General features: G+C 40.2%; 1 long non-coding RNA gene across 1 annotated transcript; it reads left to right on the top strand.

The window, feature by feature from the left end:
* Positions 1-1795: 1795 nt before the first annotated feature.
* LOC108119687 (uncharacterized) lies at positions 1796-2525 on the top strand. Its single transcript, XR_011442347.1, has 3 exons — positions 1796-1810; positions 1881-2245; positions 2304-2525. It is a non-coding gene; the product is annotated as an uncharacterized lncRNA (long non-coding RNA).
* The last annotated feature ends 7787 nt before the right edge of the window (positions 2526-10312 follow it).

Here is a 10312-nt window from a genome sequence, read left to right as displayed (position 1 = left end):
TTTTTCTTTTTATTCATTTTATTTTTATCTTACAACTTGTACGACCTTTTCAATTACTCCCACTCCGTTGCTCTCTTATTTTGCCATCCATCTCCGTGGCATCTTCTTGTGGCAATTTAAAACTACAACTATTCATTCCATTCCATTCAGCAAGTTGGTCCTTTAGTTGAGTAATTAGCGTGAGCTGGTGTAGCAAGTTCGTTGCTGGGAGCTCGGAGCTCAAAACTCCATTCTCAATCGCATTCGCTTTGGCATTGGGGTATCGGGCCATCAAGCTTGCCACCGAATGCTGAAAGTAGAAAAGTTTGCAGTGCTCCAGATTCCAGAGGATTGGGTCAGTGCCAAGTGCCAAGTGCCACAAAAATAAGAAAAACACATTTTCAAAATTGATTGGTGGCCAAAGTAAAAAATACAAAAAATACGAAATGGGGGCAAAAAATTGTGTGGCGCCTTGACGCATTTTGTGGCAAGTGGCTGGGGGTGGGGGGGAAGTTCAGATGGAAGTTCATTGCCTGCAATGATTGCACACAATATTCGAAAGGATATACACAGAGTGTACCAGTATGAATAGTATCAGGACGATGACGTTGCCAGCTTGTTATTAGCCATTAACTTTTGTTGCCAGCAAAACATTGATAAACAAACTCTTGATTGAAAACCAACAAAGCGCATGGCTCAGTAGATTTCCGAATGGCCCCCAGAGAATGGAAAATACTCTTTGGATGAAAACTGAAAACTGGGATGCTATGTAGGATGCTGGGATGCTGTGATGCTGGGAGGCATAAAGGAAAACAATGAGGCCGGCGTATCTAAATGTTGAACGAGCGTGGGCGGCATATTGCAGCTAATCCAGCCTGGCCCCCTCCCATCCAACCATCCTTCCGTCCTTTTGTCCTTTCTATTCCTTTTCATTTGGCCTCGCCTCCTCCATTAATTAAGGAAGTCGAAGTCGATTCGATGGCAGAACCAAAGGGGCCGCAAATTCCCAGACAAACCTCGGGCAATGCAGCCCGCAATGGGATCTCAGAATGATGTTTCTGGCCTTTGATGTTCTCACATGACTTTTAGTCTGCGACTAAATGCCACTCCATGGCCATTCGTAGATGGATTTCCAAAATTAGGGGCAACAACTACTCATTAAAAACAGATCACAAAGGAGTAGTCCAAAAGGCTTCAAGGCTTTTTTTGAAAAAGGATAGGTGTAGGGGTTCAACTCCCCATAAAGCAGAATATTTTTATACCCTTGCAGAAGGTATTATAATTTTGGTTATAATTTGTTTCTTTTGGGGGCTGCTTAAGTGCCACCTTTCATTAATTTATAAACTATTTTTCATAAAAAAAATGGAATTGTTTTTTTTTTAATTTTATTTTTTGGCGCTGCTTAAGTGCCACCTATGAGAATCGAGGAGGAGGGCGCTGTTTTTATTCATTAATTTATAAATTATTTTCCAAAAAAAATGGAATTTAATTTTTTTAATTTCATTTTTTGGCGCTGCTTAAGTGCCACCTATGAGAATCGAGGAGGAGGGCGCTGTTTTTATTAATTAATTTCAATTATTATTATTTTTTCATAAAAATAAGCACGTTTGCCATGTAACTTTTCTAGCTTTGTTATTTAGAATCTCATAACTAAAACATATACAAAGCCAATACAACTCACCAAGCATCTTTTAATCTTTCTACTCATTATTTATTACTTAAATAAATTAATTTTTTCCATTTAATTAATAACTTAAGTGACACATATTTACGTCATTTGAAAATCATATCCTGCATGACAAATCGCTTTAAACTTAAGACTTTAATTTGGGTATGTATTTTTCTCTCAACTAATTCATAGCATGGATTATCATTTAAACAGAAATTTCTTTCCCAAGTAGGCCTCAAACTAAAATGTCAAATTGTAGCCCCAAACTGCTTTCCCATTTCTAGTCATTCAACGTATCGTCCCCGAACAGTGAGGTCGATTTTAAAATTAAGTCTGATATTTTTTGAAAATTACAATATTTTGTGTCGGTCAGTTCTAATCTCTCTAATGGGGAGAGACAAATCGCTTTTAGACAAGCTCCGCAAAAAGCGGAAGAACAGGCGCCGTTTGATATATAATCCTTTTAAAAGTGCTGGTATCGTATTGAAGAAACCATGGGCAAGACCATATAAAAGATTCTTGAAGAACCAAAAAAGACGACAAGCTTCGTCAGAACTTCAGGAAAAGTGGAACGAAAATGAATTTAATCCTTCAACGGTAAGTTCAAGGGGATCTATAGATCTATAGTTTGTGTAATGTTCTTCTCTATCTTCAGTGTGCCACGTCCGATTTGATGGCTGCAGAATTGTACAGAGGATCGAGCTGCTGGCCAGACACTGGTGTTACACCCAACGAGATGCCCAAACGTTAATATTTCAATCGTTACAATAAGTGGCACAAATAGGCGGTGTCCCGCATGACACGTTATACCTTATACACGTTATACGTTATATACGTTTATGTTAAACACAATAAATTCTAAGTATTTTAAAATTTATATTTCTGGAAATTTTATTTGTCAAGTTTGAAGTTTTTCTGAATTTGAATAAATTTTATATGGCCCAGAGTCACTGTGACTGAGTGACTGATCGGAAATGGTATTTGGAATATAGAAGCTTGGAACTTTTTTTTCGATTTCCTTTTGCAACAATTTGGTTTTATTATGATATTCTCATGAGGATCGGAAAACTTTATCCGATGTAAGCAATATTTATCCGGTTTTCACTGCAAGGGTATATAAACTTCGGCTCCGCCCGAAGTTAGCTTTCATTTCTTGTTTTTTTCAGATTTTGATGAAGAATTATGCAGAATGATCCTGAAAAAACCCAATTTACAAGAAAAACTTTTTCCCACAAAATTTGGAAAAAAATCTAAAAAATATTTTGTTGCAGGGTTTTGATGCAGATTGGTAGTAAATCGGTCCAGAATTCATTTAAGGTATTCCGTTTGAGAATCGGATGAAAATTGGCTGAGATATGGCTATGACTCTGAACCATACCTGAAAAACCCCATTTTACACGGGGTCTCCCCACAAAATTTGGAAAAAAAATCTAAAAAATATTTTGTTGCAGGGTTTTTATGCAGATTGGTGGGAAATCGATCCAGAATTCATTTGAGGTATTCCGTTTGAGAATCCGATGAAAATTGGCTGAGATATGGCTATGACTCTGAACCATACCTGAAAACCCCATTTTACACGGGGTCTCCCCACAAAATTTGGAAAAAAAATCTAAAAAATATTTTGTTGCAGGGTTTTGATGCAGATTGGTGGGAAATCGGTCCAGAATTCATTTGAGGTATTCCGTTTGAGAATCGGATGAGAATTGGCTGAGATATGGCTATGACTCTGAACCATACCTGAAAAACCCCCTTTTACAAGAAGTCTTCCCACAAAATTTGGAAAAAAATCTAAAAATTATTTTGTTGCAGGGTTTTGATGCAGATTGGTGGGAAATCGGTCCAGAATTAATTTGAGGTATTCCGTTTGAGAATCGGATGAGAATTGGCTAAGATATGGCTATGACTCTGAACCATACCTGAAAACCCCCATTTTACAAGGGGTCTCCCCAAAAAATTTGGAGAAAATCTAAAAAATATTTTGTTGCAGGGTTTTGATGCAGATTGGTGGCTTTAAGGCTTTTGTTATATAGTTCCTAGAATTCGACCTCTAATTAAGAGATATATTATCATAAGCTTAGGTATTGTATGGGTAATGGAGTTCGAAACCCAGGAAAAAAGGCAATCTTTGCTCTTTTTATACAACCCATTAGAACATGGGTCTGACTCCCTTTTAGAAAATCTTTTCTATTCTTTTTGCAGAGTCTCCAACTTTCTTTTGGAACTTTCGGACAAAAGACAATTGCAATTGCACAAGGATAATGCAAAGGGAGGATGGCAAGGCGTTAACAAAGTCACAAACACTGCGAGAACTCGGTCAATGTTCAATGAGCTTAGCCAGATGATTCCTTGGGAGCCACTTCCCTTTGTTCGGCTTTGTTCAGCGATGCCTGGCTCTGTCTCTTTCTCAGGCAGTGACAGCCGTCCCTTTCGGACAGGCATGTGCCGTCTCTGAAAATCCCTGGCGAGTGCAAAAGATTAAGATTATGCAAATCGAAGTACAACATGCAAAATGCAACAAAAGGCAAACAGCACAGAACAACGAGCTGAAAGTGGATGGATGGATGGGTATGGATGGTATGGTTTTTGGGTGGTTTTTGAATGGGGCTTTCGGTGGGTTTTGGTTGTGTTCGGTTCTCTGTGTGTGTGTGTTAACAGTTAGCTGACACAACTGACAATATGTAAGCCGCCTGACCCCTCCAAATCCCCCAACCGGCAATCGCTGTGGGAAGGCAGTGACATTAATGATGTCAGGGACTCTGAGCAGGACCCAGACAGAGCCAGACACAGATACGGATACAGATGCTGCATGGCCGGATGAAGATGTATATATTCTCTGAAAGAGGCATAATCTGATGTGCTTCTTTAAAGTCGTCTTCGAAATCAATTCTCTGTTCTGGATTCTGGGTTCTGGGTAGTGGGTAGTGGCTGGTCATGGTCAGAGGACTCATTAATCATAATACACTGCCCACCATATCCTACTCCAATATTATAGCCAATATATATACGTGTATACGTATATAAATCACATCTCGTTCGATCCGGAAAGTTTCCGGGCCAGGCTTTTGGTTTAGGCCTCATTAATGTAGGCCCAAAATGTCAAATAAGTGAAGGATATTGCTTTATTTTATGCGATTTTATTTGCACACACACACTGGCACACTCATGCACACTCGTATACACTCACTAACACTTACGAACACTCACTCACACACTGATAGAAATAAGCAAGGAACCGTTATTGCTTACATACGTCAATCGCAGTTGGAGAAGAAAAAGTTGAAGACGCGTAAATTGGGCCAAAAGGACCAAGAAGGCAGCCAGGAAGGTCCTGGTCCTCGTCCTGGTCCTGGCCTTCCTTACCCAGTCAGTCGGCAGAGAGGGCAGATAAGGAGGCAAAGCAAAACACAAAACACAAATAATAATAAAAGAAGTTAATGAGATTGGAATACAATAAAACTTAAGCGCATTTTTAAGGTTGAGTTTTTCCCGACTTAAGCCCCGGGAAAATCGATTGCTCCAGTCGCTTTTTTGCAGGCATTCATGGTGGCAAAAAAAAAAAAGCAGGAAAGGAAGCACCAAGCTGGAGATAGGATATAGAAGGTGGAGGGCGGTGGTAAGCAGCTGACAGGACAGCAACAGGATCCCGGACCGGACAAGCCAGGACAACGACAAATTGTTTGGGCCTGTCTCGAGACCAAAGGCGCAAATGCAAACGCCGCCAGAAGCGTTTATGCGGAGCTACAAATTATGAATTAATAGCAAGAGGAAACTAAGGCCGACATGCCGACAAACAGATATATCTTAAAAGGCTCTAAAGGGTAGGAATTTGGGGACTCAAGAACTTAAAGTGATTTAAAGACTGAAATATGAAAAAAGTCAGGAAATTAGATTTAAAGAAAAGCAGACAGATTAACAGACGGACAAGACTATATAAATTCAAAAGGTAGATATCTTAACTTTAGTCTGATACCTGGCAGGCTTTCAAGACAGAGTTTCTTCAGAATTCCAAAATATCTTTTCCTAAATTTCCTCACAGCATAAACCCATAGCCCTCCATATTTTCTCACTTCCCTCTAGCTCTAGTGTTTGTAGAGGGTGTTTTTTGGGGTGTAGCACTTTTGGTTTTGGGTCTAGGGTGTTGGGTGTTTGAGTGTTTGGAGGGAGTGCTGGAGGAAGTCCTCTCGGGTGCTAAGATGATGAGTCGTGGCCAGGGCAGTCACAAGCTGTGGCCACAGCTGAATCATGGCAACTTATTGAGCCCGTTCCCGTTACCACACCCGCTACCCACTTTCACACCGACACCCACTCCTATACCCACATCCACAGAATCGGAACCATTCCGGACACTCGATGTCCGGCATTCGGCATCGGGGATTGGCTCTCATTAAACTTGGCATTCAAATCACATCGCTAGGCCAGCCAGGGCCTAGGCAAACTTCACTTTCACTTGGGCCCTGCTTTCTCTGCTTTCGCTGCTTTCCACTTGGAATCACATTGAACGAGGGGGGAAGGAGGGGAATGTAGGGAGAGTCTTGGATTCAGATGTGCTGGCGGTTTGTGGATTGTGCTGTGTGGGTGGTAAGTCAGCTGTCACTCTTAAACAATTTGCTTACTCACCAAAGTGTGGCCAGAACAGAACAATAACCGGGGCGCATTAAGCTGGAGAAAATGCAAACAGAATGTGGGCGTTCACATCCAGATCAAAGAAAGTGTAAAAATAACAAAAATCCTATACAGAATCAGCGGAAAAATCGCAAAGATTAAGAGGAATGGAATGGTTTCTATACTAGGATAGAAAGGTTTCATGTTTAAAGTTGGAGTTTAAAATTTTAATAAAATATAGTGAGAGGACTTGTTAGATACTACTCTTGAAAGATACTGAATTTTAAATATAAGCATTACTTTTATGAAGTCATATAGTCTAAAACGAAACTCTGTTCTTCCAAAAATATGTTTAACAGAAACCTTAACAGAATACCAGGCTTACTTCTCAGATCTCCCCTACAGGACTTATGCATTTTTCATAGCATACTTATCTGGTTAAGTCTTAAGGTAGGATTCCAAACATTCTAAATACCCGATTTAATTTGAATTATGTATTTTCGTGTCTCCAGCCATACGATGAGCCATCGAAATGCCAGAGAGAATGGCACGAGCCAGGAATTTCAGAAGTTTCCTTCCTGATTTGCTTCCGACGGCAAGTTCCTAGTTCAGTTCCTTTCTCGATGGCACTCCCCACCACCCATCCACCCATCCTGTGAGTCCTGCGGACATGCATGCATGCGGGTATCCGTGTATTTGTGTGTGTATGGGGGAAAATGTGGAAATGGAAAATGGAAAATGGCAAAAGTCTCGATGGCATGCGTTGATTGGCCATTGGCATTTAATCACGACACCACTCGAACGACCCACTTTGCGCAAAAATTCCTCCGACAACGGAGGTCTGTTCTGTTAATTTTCTTCCCAAAAATTGTGCAGACCACAAGTCCGTGGCACAAACAAAATGTGAATTATTCAAGAATTGCATTTGCATTTCGATTTGGAGAATGTGATTTCCTTTGTGATGATGTGGAGGAAAACAAAAAAAAAGAAATCAGTAGTCATCGGCAGGCAAAACCTGCATCTCAATCGAACATAATTAAATCGGAGAAATTCAAAATTGACCCAGAAAAGCACTCGCAACTCGCAAAACAATTGAGATGGAAGGAAAATAAAGAGCATATGCTTTTAAATGGCAATCAAATCAAATTATATTGATTTTGCATATTCGATATAATAGTTTGGCCTGGCTGGGACTGGCCTGGAAAATTTTGTTGTCAAATCAAGCCAGTATCGATTTCGATAGAGGAAAACGCGAAACAACAAGAGTACTACTATCTGACAGACATTTTGCGACATTGTGTTGGCTGGGAATTGGGCCAAAATTGATGGGCCAAAAGCCGCTAGTCAAACAACAACACAAGTGCCACAACAAGTTGCAAGCAGTGCAGACAGGCGCCGCAAGTAAACAGATACACACACCGCCACCATCCAAACACAAAATGACAGGCAGTGGGTTTGTTTGTCCGGGCCTGCCACTAAAATTTCAATTAATATGCGGCCATCCGACAAGAGCAACATTCAAAAGGGTTATACGGGTGAAATTAATAGGGAAATGCAAAAAGTATATAATTACAAACAAGTTGCAAAATAAATATATTCTAGACTAAGAACAAAAGGTCTCGAAAAATGAGGTCTTTTCAACTTGAAGCTGATTAGTAGATACTCTATAAAAATAAAAAAAAATCTATATTAAATAACTAGGAATTAAATAAGGTGTTTAGATCCCAACTCCCAAGTTTATAGATTTGAAATTGAAAGATTTATCCTAGAAAGGGCAAATGGACCAAAGCCATAAGACCCAAAAAATCCCTTTTTTAAGATTCCATAATTCCTTCCTACGTACTTTGCTTGCGTTTTCACAAAATAATAATACTCTCTGAATCGTTATGGACAAAAAAGATAAACGGACAAACGGACAGGGACATAACCCTACTTTGTAGGATCCGCCCACTGATTATACCCTCATTTCCCAACAAAATAATAATACCCCCTGCCAAGGGTATAATGATTTTGCCTTAAATCTTGAAAAGTTTCAACAACACTTCAGTTTACGAAGCAATCATAACTTGTTGCTTTCCACAGCCGAAAACTTCTCTGGCACCCCACAGGACACGGGACAGACCTTCGACTTAAACACACTTAAGGCACACTCCAAGAAGGTCATGTTTTTGGGAAACTTAATTTGCGAAACAATCAAATAAGATTGTTCCAGACCCACATTTCAGAGTCTTTTGGGTCCAAGTGTATGTGTGGGTGTGTGTTGATGGAAAGGCAACGCTTCTTCACCTCCTACCACCTCCACCAAAAAGTTGAAAGAGTTATTAAGAATCTTCTCATAAATACATGCATGAACTGACTGGATGGGTGGAACTGATGGGTGGGGCTGAGCAGCCTTGAAAAAGGGCAACTGGGGAGTTGACAGAGGCTAACAAACCATCAACCACTCATACTGCCAGTAAGAAAAACCATTTGACGCTTCATTTGAATTTTCAGTGGCGGTGCCAAGTCAGTTCGCACTAATTAACTGCCTTTCTGAAGGCACCAACCGACAGGGTTGGATGGGATGAGGTTTAGAGGATTCTGTGGCAAAAAAAAACAAAAAAAAATCATCAACAACAAGCTACAAACAGCAGCAACAGCAGACGAGGCAAACACCAAAAAGAACACATCAATCAATCATCGTCATTGTCATTATCATTAGCATGCTCAGAAAAGCAGAAGCCAGAGCAGAAGCACACTGAAAGCAAAAAGCAAGGCAGCCAGCCATCCAGCCAGCCAGCCAGTAGGAGACGACAAAGTATGCTGGCCATCATCAAATTTTCATTACCATCAATAATAAGCCAGGGCCAAGAGAACGAGACCAAGTAGACCAAGAAGACAAGAAGGAGCACAGTACTCAGTACTTTGTAGATACGTAGGGACAGCATACGAACATATATCCTCTATACGTATGTGATGAGTTGAGTTGAGTTTAGTTAAGTTGACTCGAATCGAATTGCTGCCAAATTAGATTTACTTGACTGCTACATGCACGTAGGCTTCTGGCCTTATTGTTATTGATGTGATACGATGTGATGTGCGATGTTGTGACTTGTCTGTGTTGCACCACCATTCGCCACATCGCCATTATCATCTACCACCCACCCACACCCATCTAGCCCATCTAGCCGGGCCAGCTTTCATCTCATTGTGACCTTTGACTGGTCAGTGCAATTTGCCAACTCCTTTGCATGTCCAGCTCATAAATCAACCGATTTCCCAGTCCTGGAAATCTGAGCAGGCCAATCATACAAGCACCCGAGTTGGGGTTCAACCATAGGGTTAGGGTTAAGGTTCGGGCTTTTCAGTTTAAGTTTAAATGCAAAAAGTAGCAAGAGGAGGGTCAACACCTGAATATGAATCCGAAAATGAATTGTTACTTTACAAAAGTTATGCTCTTTATTATTGGATTTACCAGGAACTCAAAAACACTGGAAAAAGTCTTAAAGGTATCTTATGATCCGTACATTATGAGTCAGACCAATGAAATGTATGATTGTAGAACTCTCTAAAAAAATGCTGCTCTTTCTGATTGTTTTAGGTATTAAGTTCATTATAAAATAGTCTCCTTATAAACTTTTTTTAAATTTTTTTCTTTCAATGTCTAACTTTATTTGCCAAACAGAAGTAAGCACAGTGGCAGTACACAGTTGGGTGCACAGGAATTGCAAAAACTACATTAAATGTTTGCAACTGAAATTGAATTTGTTGCAAATTAAAATGCAATTATAAGATCGAGATACACACACACAAACATAGAGACAAACCTACACAGATACACACCTATACAGATACAGAATAGAGAACACAGACACATGGAAAAAGAAAACCATCCACACAGATGGAAAACCATTTTGAAATCCGCTTTTGAAAAGAGAAATTGATAAACGAATTGCGCTTTGCCTGCTATCTAGCTCCCAGCTCTTCCAGTCATGCCTCTGTTTATCGGTCTATGTGGTAGTACCAGTACCCGTACACCCAAAACTTGCAACGCACCTGTCTCCCCCGACACGCAGATGAACA

The sequence above is a fragment of the Drosophila bipectinata genome, chromosome XL (assembly GCF_030179905.1).
Source record: "Drosophila bipectinata strain 14024-0381.07 chromosome XL, DbipHiC1v2, whole genome shotgun sequence".
Taxonomy (NCBI): Eukaryota; Metazoa; Arthropoda; class Insecta; order Diptera; family Drosophilidae; genus Drosophila; species Drosophila bipectinata.
The sequence above is the reverse complement of the archived record's forward strand: the minus strand, read 5'-3'. Positions and strand labels throughout refer to the sequence as shown.